Below are 14,368 nucleotides of genomic sequence, written 5' to 3'. Positions count from 1 at the left end.
ACTTCTCTGCATACTCCAGCAGGCGTATGATGGAGTTCTCCCCATTTCCTCGTATGAGTGCAATTTCAAGAACACTCAAGAAACTCGACATTGTGCGGAACAAAGCGGCTGCTTGATTGGCACCACATCCACAAGCTCCCATTGCCTCCACCATCAACACCAAGAAGCAGCAGTATGTGTTGGAGATGTTCACCAAGGTCCCTGCGTTCCAAACCTATCTGGAAGAACAAGGACAACAGACACATGGGAACATCATCGCTCAAGTTCCCCATGAAGCCATACATCATCATGTTTAGGAACGTATGCTACTGGGTCAACATACTGGAACTCCGTCCCTCATGGCATTGTGCTGTACCTACAGCCCATGGACTCCGGAGGACCGAGTCGGGAGCTCACCACCTTGTGCTCAACGGCAACGACATGCGAGCATCAAACGCCGACCCCAAAGGAGCCCACATTCCTCGAGTCAGTAAAACAAATAAAAACAGAACACTCTTTCCCTCTGTGTGGACGGCCGAACGCAGGACGGGTGCAGTTGCTAAGCTCTTGCTCTATGTGTATTATTCGGAGGAACGCCGGCACACTGCGTGCGGTCGGTCAGGGAGCAGAGCCACCGAGGAGTCGCAGGCAGAGGGCAGGAGAAGCAGAGAACTCCGGGTGTTGATGCAGTTGGCCCCCTCTCTCCTTCACTTTCCTCATTATTTTGGATGCCGTGTTTTAGTTGTTGCTGTGACTGACGTGACGTCAGCAGCCCAGAAGAGATTTCCTTCACAACCGATCTCCAGCACCCAGAGAGACAGAGCCTGGCTATTGGTAACAGAGAGGGAGAGAGACTGATTCTGAGGAAGGCAACATGGGAAACATTCTGTATTCTGGAAAGAAACAAAAAAAGATGAACACGGCAACAGAAACATTGTCCAACTAAGAGTGAAATAATAAAAGGAGAGCAAATCTTTCCTTTGGAAGGGACGACAAGAAAAAAAAAGCATCCCGCAGATCTCTGGAAACAGGTAGGAGGCAATGATTGTGATTTTCCACTGGTACAGTAGAGATTTCTCCCACGTGTTCACAGGGAAAATTGTATCAATGTCATTACATAAGTTGACACAATTCGGAGAAGATCGACGGATGAGTGAAGTTTGCAAAATGCGAGGTGTCGTATCACCTGAAGGATAATTTGGGAAACATTGTAATGGTTTTGCGGGAGCAAGCATGTATTGTAGAGTAATGTGGGGGCTGGCTGTGTTTGCAGTCGGTGGCGTTGTTTGACTGCGCGTTGCAACATTACACCGGGAGCAACTGGAGGCGACAATGTAGGCGACTTACAGTGTGTCAGACAACAGAACGGATAAACAGCAAGGTTGTACAATACTACACAGCTAATCGACTTTTAAGCGTTTTAACCCATCAATGTGTGTCACTTTGCTGTTCCATAGATACCAGGCAATCCTAAAGCTCAGTCGTGGTAAAAACAAGTCGTTTGAGTAAAGTCATATTTTATTCCCTAGTACGTGTCTTTTATGTAAAGTTATACATTGAACGCATCTTGGCAGTGTGAGTTATTAATTTTTTTAACCTGGCTTGAGACTGTTAAGTTAAAATGTAGAGGGACCCAGTGAGCTTTCGACAGAGAAAAAAAAAGGTTGGTTAGATATCATCGTCTCGTTGTGTGATTGCTTTAGATTTTTTCTTCTGTATTACCTGGTATTGTTATTCCATCGTAGCTTGTCCATTGATGTTGAAGCCTGATTTAGAAAGAAAAAGAAGTTCCATTTACATTGAAATGCATCACAGCGTCAGGAGTGATGCCTATGATATCATTCAGACCACGTACCGTGCATCAAATCGTGCCTTTAAGATTTGCGTAGCCCGTTTCGATCTTATCTGCCTCACGCATAGTACACTGCCCTGTGATTGTTGAACGAAATACGTGTTGACCATTATCTTGTCAGTTTGTGCCTGTGTTTATATGTGTACAAAAATGCATGTCTATTAGTTTATATATCAATACGTAGAGAGAGTGTTCAGATATCTAATGTCTGTGTACATGTGTATGCATATATGCTTATGTGCATTTATAAGTATTTATGTCACAACATCTATATACACAGGACAAATGTGTGTATGTGCATATTCGTCTGTGGACACATGGGTTTGTGACTAAGCATATGTGTGCATGGATGCATCCATGTGCATATACATGTTAATGGAATGTATGTAGATCTTCATGCATATGAATAAGGGAAGTAAATGTTTTTGTATATAAATATATGAAAATGTGATATTAGCTCAATATATCTGAGTTATATATGTGATGTATATGTGTGTATGTGAAATATACGTATGTACACATCTTTGTATACAAATGTGTATGCATTTATATTTGTGTATGTGTGTTCATATGCATTCTGTATTTGCAAGTGTGCACATTTTTGCAGACATCTCTATGTCTGTGCATTTATATACATAAAGTAAGTATATACACAAGTAAAATTTTCTCTGACAATTCAGGGTGAGAATTTTGTCTGCAGCATTGGGATTAGCCTTATTTCTACACATTATTAATAGCAAGGCGGAAAGCAATAAGAATAGCACAAAATAGTAACTCAAAGCAACTTAACTAAAGTGTTGTTTGCTTTCATAATTTCATTGGAACATACTTATATTTAACCAAAACACAAACCCCTTTTTATTTCTCGCTGTTAATGGAATCTATGGAATTCATTGCCACAGAAGGCAGTGGAGGCCATGTCATTGAGTATATCAAGACAGAGATAGATAGGTTTTTGATTGTCAAAAAGATCAAGGGTTACAGAGAGAAAACAGCAGACTGGGGTTGAGAAAGTTTTTGGCTCTGCAGAGCAAACTCAGAATGGCTGCCTTGGCTGAATGGCCTAATTTCTGCTCCTCTGTCCTGTAGTCTTATGGTCTGATCTGTTCATGTTTGTATGTAGTAAGCAATGTGCAAATAAATACACCTTGGTTTCTTTCAAATAGATAAGAGAATAAAAGTGTTTCCTCCCCTCCTCCCTCAACTCCATAGCCCTCCCCCGCTCAACCAACCTTCGCTCTATGACATTAAGGCAAGGCAGCCATTCTGAATCCACACTGTGCTTATTCAAGTGTAACATCCCACTTTGGGCAATGGTGTGATAAAACTTGATGAGTTCTTTAACATTGATTCTTTGTAAGAGTTATTAGACTCAGACCAATACATTTCCAAAGTTGTGCAATATTACATTATGATATATCTTTCAAGACAAATTACTCCAACACTATTACCACTATTTGATAATAGGGGACAAAACAGCTTTTTCTTTACCTGAGATTTTCTCAAGGAGTACATTTTGGTTTTCATGGCTTTCTTTTTGATTTCTCAGACATTCCCCTTAATCAGTTGAGGCAGTAATTCAGTAACATTACCTACAGCGTTCATTTTTTTTAAAGGTTTCTTTCTTTGAGTAGACAATGTAGTGCAATAATCAAAGTTTTGAATCATTAAATAACATGTTTTATTAATCGATGGTAAGAAGTCTGTCACAAGACACACTATTTTAAAAAAGAGAATTTTTTGGAAAACTCAGCAGGCCTGGCAGCATTTGTGGAAGAAAAACAGAGTTAATGTTTCAGGCCCAGTGATCCTTCTTCAGAACCAACTTTGGACAGGAAAGGGTTGTATATATGCTGATAATGGGGTTTAGGGAGTGGGGATGAGTAAACAGTGGGTGAAGATGGAGCTAGTGATGCAGAATGACTATTGTGCAAACAAAAGAGTGGGAAATGGTCAGCTTGAGGTATCACAACACTAATGCGACCATTTGTGGCTGACAGTGGGCTGCTGTATAGCAGCTCATGTGAGGACAGTGTCTGGTGTATGTGGGTTCAGGGAATGACATGGGAGAAGTTGCCATAAAATTATTGAACTTGATGGCAAGCCCAGAAGGCTGCAGTGTTCCCGAGCAGAAAATGAGATTCTATTCTTCCGTTTTGCACTGAACCTCACTGGAGCACAGTGACAAGCCTGAGACAGAAAAGTTGGCCAGGGAACACGGTGGTGTATTGAAGTGGCAGGCAAAACGTTATTTTGGCGAACAGAATGCAGGCGTTCTGCAAAGCAGTTGTACAGTCTGCATTTTGTCTCCCCAATTTCGAGGCTTTTTGAGGCTAAGCTGGTCTGCCATCTCAGTGTATTGAGAACATTGTCTGACAAGCCTGTGATCATCTAAATTTTGGACCATTGTTTCAATTTTTTTAGTCCAGTAGTCTTAATTAGATAATCTAATAATTCAGTTTTTTTGGGATTTAAGTTTCTAGCTGGTGGTTTTTCTTATTCTTAATTTAAATTATTGCATATCTTACACACAAATAAAAACTCCATATTGTCAGGAAAGTGTTTTCTGATAGCAAGTGAATTTGGAATGGCAAGTTCTGTAGTTGTGGTGCAATGTATTTCTTACAGTTCAAGTGGACATAATATGAAAATTTCTCACTCTAAGCACTGTGCTTAACTGCTGTTCTATCAGTTCACCATCCTAGTAACTCCCTGTAGGGAAAGACAAAAACTATATTGTTACGTGAGCCTTTGAAAGAAAATCTTAAATTGGTGGCACCCATCAATCTGTCGGGTTCAAATACCATACATTGTGTGATGTGTGTTAGAACTTTCTGGATTAAGTGTCAAGAGAGGAATGGGCACCTGAGAATGTCTCTGATTACATTTTCATATTTTTCATACAATATCAATTTATCCTTGGCATCATCTGTATAATCAAAGAAAGAAAGTTGTGACTGTATGGCGCATCTTTCATGACCAGCAAATGTTGCAAAGCAGTTTTCAAACAAAAAAATTAAAGTTGTCTACACCAAGGTAATATACGAAAAGAGGCAGCCAATTTGTATGCATCAAACTCCCACAAACAGTAGGAAATGAAATGATCAGAAGATCAAGAGATAACAAGGTGTGCAGCTGGATGAATGCAGCAGGCCAAGCAGCATCAGAGGAGCAGGAAGGCTGACATTTCATAGACCCGAAACGTCAGCTTTCCTTCTCCTTTGATGCTGCTTGGCCTGCTGTGTTCATACAGCTCTACGCCTTGTTATCTCGGATTCTCCAGCATTGGCAGTTCCTGCTATCTCTGACCAGATGATCAACTTTTGAGATATTCATTTAAAGATCAAATTTTTTGGAATGATATCAGAAAGATCTTGCCTCCTCTTTGAATATAGTCAAGAGATCTTTTAATCAGTGCAAGCATGTAGACACCTCAATGACACTTGCAACAGTATAGTACTGTTCTGTATTACACTATATGTCAATCTAGACTTTTTGCTTATCTTTCTGGAGAACTGAGGACTTTCTGATAGTATTAGCCCTAGATCATGTCTGATGTGGTAGAGAATAGAGTCCAAATCACCGGCCCCTTTTTATGTTCCATCTAAGGTATGTTACTGTGCAATTATTCGAAATGTTGTTCTCACTGTAATTGATAGCGAGCTCAAAATAATAGGAGTAATAGATGTTCCCCAAAGTAAGAAGACTGGAAAGCGAGGGGCATTCAAAGCCAGATCCCCATGATACGCTGAGCTTCAGAAAGGTCAAGAGTTATGGGTTGAGCGAGATCCCCAATCATTGGTACGTCTGTGAGGAGAGGGGAGTACATGCTTGAACTGGATGAAAGTGGTGGGACCTGTGGACTGTCAAGCAGCCGACCCGTGGTGGAGATTATAATTTGAGAATGCGCAAACCAGTGTATTCAAGTTTCCACATTAATCACAAAGGGGACTTCAGTTGACTTGCCTTCCTTCTATGCCCTGAGTTTAGTTGTATTGCCCAGCTAACCGACGGCTGAAATCAGATAACTCTGTCCTGACTGTTGGCAGCATTGGGCTTTGGAAGTTTGCTTTTGCTGTGCAGCTTTCTGAACAGTTGTGTGGCTTTTATGGAGCCTATTTCGTTTTATTCAGAAAGACAGTGGCTTATTCAAAAGGCTTATTCAACTTCAGGCTCTGTGCAATGAAACAGCAGAAACAATAAAACCCAGATGATGCATTTTTTTCATATATAGATTCAGATCTCTCAGGCTGAACCAAATGACAACAAGAAATCATTGCTGAATCAAGTGACAATGAGAAAACACTATTCATTTATTAGTAACTTTCTACACCTGATAACCAAATTCTTCGTCAGTTTGTCAAATTGAATGAGAGAGTTTCTCTTTTGTGATTGTGTGTTTTTTTAATTGCCTGTTCTGAGGGTGGGGTGTTTGTTGGGTGAAGGTAAACATCCATTGCAGTCTAGACTGTACATTGGTATTAGAGAGGGTGCAGAAATGATTACGACAATGAATCTTGAGATGAGACATTTCCATGGTACAGGTTAGAGAGGTTGAGGGTGTTCTCTTTGGAGAAGAGATTATGTGAAGGTGCAAAAGTGATAAGGATCTGGACAGAGTAAACAGGAAAAGCTGTTCACATTGCAGCAGGGTGAAAACTGGAGGACTCTGATTTAATGTGACTGACAATAAAAGAAATCATGACATAAAGAGAAGATTCAAAAGGGAATTTGACGATTTGAAGAGGAAAAAGAAAGACTTTTAATGCACAATGTCGCTCCTGGAAATCTGAAAGAAGTCCTTTAGAAAATGTTTAGATGACCTTTTGAATGATGGAGTGGAGGGCTCATGGAGTGGGAAAATTATTTAGATGCCAGAACAGGACAGAGTTGATTAGAGTTATGACATTGTGGCTAAACTACAAATGGGTGTTCTGTTCAGGTGAAGATATGTCGAACCACTTTACTGAATGAAGACGTTGTTGCTTGTGGAGCTCTGCTGTGATAGTAAACTGAGCTCAGCAGTGAGAATGGTTGGAAAGGAGAGATAATAGGAGTAGGGACTGGATCCGCAATATATGGGAGACAGAAGGGTTGAATACTGTACTGTGCATTAACTGCATGAATAAAATACTTAATCAAAACTAAAATCAAACCAGAAGCATTTTCTCTTGGCTTGCCAAGGGACACGCACGAATGTGGGAGATCAGTGGGGATAATCCAAATGATTGTCTGTTTGTAGTTGATGAGGAAGACTTCCCTTCACTGCATTATAATAAACAAACATGGTTATCTAAGATCTTTTTCTGCCTTTAATCTTGCAATATAATTTTGTACGTCAAATTTGAGACATTTTTGTGGGCTAATTATGGAAAAACAAAGTTGGGGTATCATGCAATCGTAGATGAACTAAGTTCTTCTGAGGTCACAACATTATTTTGATGAAGAACAAAGAGAAAATAGCATTCTTGCATGTTCTTCTGTTGGAGGTTTTCAGATCAACTTGGTGTGGCATTAAAGATGTTCAATTCAGTGCACCTTTGTGTCAGAGCAGTGACTCTGATAGATGTGAATTATGAGGTGTGCAGGAACCTGTCAGCTGTTTTGCTCCAGCAATGTTACAGCACTGAGACTGTGCTATTGTTAGCGACACCACACTGCTGAATTAATACGTCAGAGACAACACTGTCAGGACTGTGTTACAAGCTTGTAACACATTGGAGTATTGAGATGACTGTCAATGCCACTTTAAACTCAAAATGTGTGAATTCTGAAGAACACATTCTTTGGAATATGAAGTAACACCAAAGTGTTTATTCTTTGCTCTAGGTGCTAAGTTTAGTGAGGCAAAAGCTGAAATGTGGGTGGGGAGCACTATTTTGCACTCGATAGTTATTAGCTGTCTCCCATGTTTAATGCCTAGTCTCTCTGTCTTTTTGGCTGGTAGTCACCACAGGCAACTCCTGCAGCTGCCAACTGAGTTCAAATTCATTCAATCATTTGAGTGTTTAATCCTAATTGACACCTTAACACAGGATCGGGGGTGCTGTGTTGTCACAGTCGCTGTCTTTTAGATGTGACAGTGCATCTACCAGTTGGGGTCAGAGATACCATGGCACAATTGCACAGTGAGGAGAAGACTTCTCTTCATGCTTCAGCGACATTTTTTTTGGAGGTATGCCCGAAAGCAGGGGATCTGTTCTGTTAATTAGAAACTTCCTGAAGCCAGGCAATGGCCTCCTTATTACCAAGATGGCGGTAGTCCGCTCCAGCTCCTTTTTCTTTTGTTTATCTTTCTTTCTGATTTCCCTTACTTACTGCTTGAACTCGGATGGTATTGGTGGCGGATCTCATGGACCTTGAGTAAGCTCATTGTGGAGGAGAATAGGCCCAATGCTGACCTTGAGCATTCACAAAACTGAAGCCATGGAAGCAGTGGTGACAACGGAGCGTGGCAGTGGCTGGGGTCCTGTACAAGCCCGGATGGCGAGAGCGGTGATTGTCAGTGAGGATGGCAGCAGCAGTGATCAGCAGTGGAGGATGGCAGCAGTGATAATCGTCAGTGAAGATGGCAGCAGCAGTGATAATCGTCAGTGAAGATGGCAGCAGCAGTGATTGGCAGTGGAGGATGGCAGCAGTGGTGATCGGCAGTGGAGGATGGCAGCAGTGATAATCGTCAGTGAAGATGGCAGCAGCAGTGATTGGCAGTGGAGGATGGCAGCAGCAGTGATTGGCAGTGGAGGATAGCAGCAGTGGTGATCGGCAGTGGAGGATGGCAGCAACAGTGATCAGCAGTGGAGGATGGCAGCAGTGGTGATTGGCAGTGGAGGATGGCAGCAACAGTGATCAGCAGTGGAGGATGGCAGCAGTGGTGATCGGCAGTGGAGGATGGCAGCAGTGGTGATCGGCAGTGGAGGATGGCAGCAGTGGTGATCGGCAGTGGAGGATGGCGGCAGCAGTGATCAGCAGTGGAGGATGGCAGCAGTGGTGATCGGCAGTGGAGGATGGCGGCAGCAGTGATCAGCAGTGGAGGATGGCAGCAGTGGTGATCGGCAGAGGAGGATGGCAGCAGTAGCGGTCAGCGACAAGGCCGCAGCAGCAGCGAGTGATAGCAGCGATGGCGATGTGGCTCTTGGGGCCGAAGCATTGCAAGCAGTGGCAAAGCCTGCCATGCCTGGGTGGGTTTTATCCCAGTGCAGATGAAAGAATGCCTGGCGTGGGGGGGAGAATACGCCCTCTTGGGGAAGGCCAGCTTACAGCATTTGCAGGCCCATGGCTCAAGAAAGAACTGCGACGTTTGACGTTTTCTCTACTTCTTTACTAAGCAGACTGCAGAGCTGAACTTTTAACTTATTTCTTTGTTTCTGTATTTCTGTAAGTGAGATTTTGTACCTGGATACTTTGTACCTAAGATGGTGCTGTGTGTGGCGACCAAACGCTTTTCACTGTATTCTTGTACCCCATACTTGAGTACACATGACAATGAAAACCTAAATTTAAATCTAAATCTAAATCCTTATTTACTGAGTTTAAGCTGGTTATTTAACCAGTCAGCTCCCTATGGCAGACAGTTGTTGGTTATGTGCAGCATTTTGTGTATCTTTGCACAAGTGTAGTAGAGCTTGTACGAAGGCCCAATGGTGAATGCTGCCCAGGGGCCCGAGCCCGATCTGAAACTTTGGCTGTGATTGCTCAAGATAATCAATGAGGAGCATGAAAGGGAAAGGCATTAGTGAATGATCATTTCTGGACTTGAGGAAGAAAAGGTTTGAAGGTTAAGTATCCTACCCTTCCTTTGAACAGTTGAATGCTTAGCCTTCAGTCAGTACTGCTAAAAATAGATCAATTTTAATTCTTCTAATTATCGCAGAGGAGCCTTGATGTGTGCACATTGATGACTGTGTTTGCTATGTAACAACAATGAATCACTTTGAGACAATTCCTTGTCCACAAAGCACTTTGGTACATCGTGTATGGGACGTTGTTGAGGCCAGTGTTGGAATACTGTACTCAGTTCTGGCCTCCGTGCCATAGGAAAGATGTCATTAGTGTTGAAAGGTTTCAGAAAAGATTTGGAAGGATGTTGCCAGGGTTAGAGGGTTTGAGTTATAGGGAGAGGCTGAATAGGCTGGGGCTATTTTCCTTGGAGCTTCAGAGGCTGAAGGGTGACCTTATAAAGGTTTATAAAATCATGAGGGGCATGGATAGGGGAAATAGACAAGGTGTTTTTCCCCACGGTGGGGGGAGTCCAAAAATAGAGGGCAAAGTTTTGAGTTGAGAGGGGAAAGATTTGAAAGGAATCTAAGGGGCCATATTTTTACACAGAGGTTGGTGTGTGTATGGAATGAGCTGCCAGAGGAAATGGTGGAGGCTGGTACAATTACAACACTTAAAAGCTATCTGGATGGGTATCTGAATAGGAAGGGTTTAGAGGGATAAGGGCCAAATGCTGGCAAATAGAATTAGACTTTTTAGGTTACCTGATAGGTGTGGACGAGGTGGATTGAGGGGTCTGTTTCTGTGCTATATATCTTTCTGACTGTAGATTTAAAAACCCGTTCTCCAGCTGTAGAACCCTGGTTGTTCAACTTTCATTAGGATTATGATATATTTATAGATACTTTATTGACATGTGGTACCTCAGATAGCTGACCCTTTGGTATTGTCTGAGTGTGATAGATGAGGGCAGGAATATCACGAGCATTAATACTAACAACCTGTGAAGCTGTCACCCTATAAATTTCACACTTTCCTGGATGTCCTTTCAGCTTTGTGCTTCACTGGCTGCTATTGTAGAGAGACATTTGCTTGGTGGTGCCCGTACTACCTCCTCCAGCACTTCCATAGAACCAGCCTCTGCTTAGGGGTTACCAGAAATAGGGCCATTGGTAGAGAAAGAGTTGGGAGCATATTAAAGAGAATGAGAGAGAGACAGTTGGAGCTTGCAGTGGTATGGAACTGGATTGAAGTAGAGCCACTGTATACATGTGGGAAAGGAGTTGGGGCTCAGAGGTGTTGGGATGGCATTGTTGGAAGTTTAATGGAGATCAAGAGGCCAGAGATGAGGATTTTCACTGGAGGAAGGACAAAAAAAGTTCTCGTGGCAAAGAGCTGTGAGACAAAAGGGAAAAAGAGAAGTATGGTGCAGGAACAGGCCCTTCAGCCCTTCAAGCCTGTGCTGATCATCACACACTAACTAAACTAAAAACAAACCTGCTGCCCTTGTTCGGCCCATATCCCTCTATTCCCTCCCTATTCATGTAACCATCCAAATGCCTCTTAAATTGTCGCCAATGTCCCTGCATCCACCACCTCCTCTGGCTGTTCATTCTAGGCTGCTACCACTCTCTGTGTGAAAAACTTTCCTCATACATCTCCCTTAAACTTTTGCCCTCTCACCTTGAACCTGTGCCCACTTGTAATTGAAGCTTCAATCCTGGGAAGAAGCCTCTGAATATCCACCCTGTCTAACTGTCTCATAATTTTGTAGACTTCCATTAGGTCTCCTTTCAGCCGCCGTCTTCCCAGTGAAAACAATCCTAGTCTTTCCAACCTTTCCTCATGGCCAATGCCCTCGAATCTGCGTAACATCCTGGTGAGCCTTCTCTGCACTTTCTGCAAAGATTCCATGTCTTTCTGGTAGTATGGTGACCAAAACTGCACACAATAATCCAAATGCGGCCTAACAAGGGTTTTATATAGCTGCAGCATGTTTTGCCAACTTTTATAGTCTATGCCCCGGCCGATGTAGGTAAGCATGCCATATGCGTTCTTAATCAATTTGGCTGTGTTGCCACTTTTAGGGAGCGATGGACCTGCATGCCCTGATCCACCTGTATGTTAATGTTCCTAAGGATTCTGTCATTAACTATATACTTCACAATTAAATTTGATCATACAAAATGCATCACCTCACACTTGTCTGGATTAAACTCCAGCTACCGTTTCTGTGCCCAAGCCATCAATCTATCTATATCCTGTTGTATCCTTTCACAATCGTTGGCACTATTCGCAAGTCCACCAATCTTCATGTCATCTGCAAACTTACTCATCAGACCACCCACATTTTCCTCCAGATCATTTGTGCATACTACAAGCAACAGAGGACCTAAGACTGGTCCCTGTAGGACACCACTAGTTACTGATTTCCATTCTGAAAAACACCCTTTCAATGCTACCCTCTGCCTTCTGTGACTAAACCAGTTTTGTATCCATCTAGCCAGCCCACCCTGAATCTTATGTGATTTTAGTTTTTGCACCAATTGCCCTGTGGGACTTTATCAAATGCCTTACAAAAGTCCATATAAACTACACCCGTAGCTGTTCCCTCATCAATTATCTTTGTCATCTCTTCAAAAAATTCGATCAGTTTAGTGAGACGTGACCTTCCCCATATGAAACCATACTGTCTGTTGCAAACTAGTCCATTTTCTTCCAAATGTGCATATATCTTGTTCCTCAGTATGTTTTCAAAGAGCTTCCCCACCACAGATGTCAAATTCACCAGCCTATAATTTCCTGGATTACCCCTGCTTCCTTTCTTAAACAAGGGAACAACATTGGCTAATCTCCAGTCCTCTGGATCCTCGCTTGTGGTCAAAGAGGATGTGAAGATATCTGCTACTGTCCCAGCTATTTCTTCCCTTGCCTCTTGCAGTAATTTGCGATGGATCCAATATGGCCCTGGGGACTTGTCTAACTGAATGCAATTTAACCCAAAACTTCCTCTTTGAATATACTGATATTCTCTAGAGTATTCACACACTCATCCCTGACCTCAACAGCAGTCATGACCTTCTCCTCGGTGAACACCGATACAAAGTATTTGTTAACAATCTCTCCCACCTCCAGTAGTTCCACACATAACTTCCCTCCTTTGTCCTTGAGAGCGCCTACTCTTTTCCTTGCTAATCTCTTTCTTCAAATATATGCATAAAACGCCTTGGTTCCTTGACCCTGTTTGTTAAAGACATTCCATGGCCCCTCTTAGCCTTCCTAATTCTGCATTAAAGTTCCTTCCTAATTTCTCTATAATCTTCAAGGGCTTTGTTAGTTTGTAGTTGCCTAGACGTAGTGTATGCTTCCTTTTTCCTTTTGACTATGTTTACTATTTCCCTTGTTATTCATTGTTCCTGGATCCTGTTATTCCTATCTTTCAATTTTGCTGGGACATGCATGTCCTGCAATGATCTTTAAAAGCCTCCCACATGTCAGGTGTAGATTTGCCCTCAAATGACTGCTCCAAATCCACATGCCCCAGTTCTTGTCTAATTTGAATGTAATTGACCCTTGTCCAATTAAATACCCTCACCTGAGGGCCAATTATGTCCTTGTCCATGACTACTCAAAATCGTATGGAGTTATTGTCACGAAGCTGGAAATACTCTCCTACTGGAATGTTGATCACCTGTCCTGGCTCATTCCCGAATACCAAGTCTGGTATGGCCTCCTCTCCGACTGATTGTCAAGGTACTGTCTCAAAATGCCCTCCTGGATAGATGTAACAATTTGCTTGCCACCTGAGCCCGTTGGATGTTTTGTGATAAATGCAGGCATCTTCTTGAAAACTGGTGGACAATTAAAAATGTGGAAGAATTACTCCAAACCCATGAACAGCATGCAGGTATGTGACCAGTGATGTCAGTTGGCCATGCCAGACCTCTGTGCATGTTTTGCTGATGTCACCACATTCCACGTACGGTCAAATCAGTTCCAGAGAAAACACAGACTGCAACTGCTCTATTTCATTTCACTTAGTTTTCTTAAAAGTAATTAAAATTATGTCCATTACCCTGCCTCGGTAGTTTCCCATGCTCCCTCCTAACTCCTCTATTAAGGCTGAACCAAGAGCACATGTCACAGTACATTTTAGTCCCTTGTGCCATTTTTATCATTCCCTTTTGGTGCTTGCTTTTCCTCATTGCTAAATATTTGAATTAGGTACCTGACCAATTGCAGCCCCCCAGTAAATACTGTCTCCTCTGTTGCCTTTTTGACTAAATTTTGGGATTATTACTCTTCCTGATGTACTCAAGAACAAATGCCTGGGACACGACCAAAAATAATGGCAAAGTTTCCCAATTCATTTGGAAAACTTCCAGTTACCATCATTATAAAAGCTTCCATTGCTTTGGAATGACACAGCTTCCTCTTAAACAATTTGCACCACCTAAAGGTGGTGCTTGACTCATTTACAGCCTTAAGCAACTAACAGGAGAAATAGACTCTCTAACAATCCACAGCTTCAACAGTAGGGAATACTTAAGTGCAAGTGGATGATTCATCTCAGCCTCCTCTTGAGGTCTCCAGCATCGCAGATGCTAGACTTCAACTAATTTTATTCACTCCATGGGATATGAAGAAATAACCTGAAGGCAGTGAATATTACCAAGATTGTGGCCCTGACAATACTCTGGCAATGGTATTGAAGCACTTGTATTCCAGAACTATGAATGAATGATTTTCCTCTCATGTGCATCTAGGAAGACACAGTGAAGAGTGTTTTGTCACCACAATCCGGTGCCATTTTGAGTTACA

General features: G+C 42.3%; 1 protein-coding gene across 5 annotated transcripts in view; it reads left to right on the top strand.

Moving 5' to 3' along the window:
• Positions 1-582: 582 nt before the first annotated feature.
• The window catches only part of fam135b (family with sequence similarity 135 member B), a 365,288-nt gene continuing 351,502 nt past the window's right edge, over positions 583-14,368 (top strand). For 2 of the 5 annotated variants that reach the window (XM_048529329.2, XM_048529327.2), the window contains exon 1: positions 587-1,010. The gene's annotated coding sequence lies outside the window, so the exon portion shown is untranslated. Of the gene's footprint in view, positions 1,011-1,135; positions 1,361-14,368 lie in introns of those variants that run through there. The other 3 variants (XM_048529330.2, XM_048529328.2, XM_048529331.2) reach the window with 2 other exon arrangements.

The sequence above is a fragment of the Stegostoma tigrinum genome, chromosome 5 (assembly GCF_030684315.1).
Source record: "Stegostoma tigrinum isolate sSteTig4 chromosome 5, sSteTig4.hap1, whole genome shotgun sequence".
Taxonomy (NCBI): domain Eukaryota; kingdom Metazoa; phylum Chordata; class Chondrichthyes; order Orectolobiformes; family Stegostomatidae; genus Stegostoma; species Stegostoma tigrinum.
Note: the sequence above shows the minus strand (reverse complement) of the source record. Positions and strands in the feature narration are given on the sequence as shown.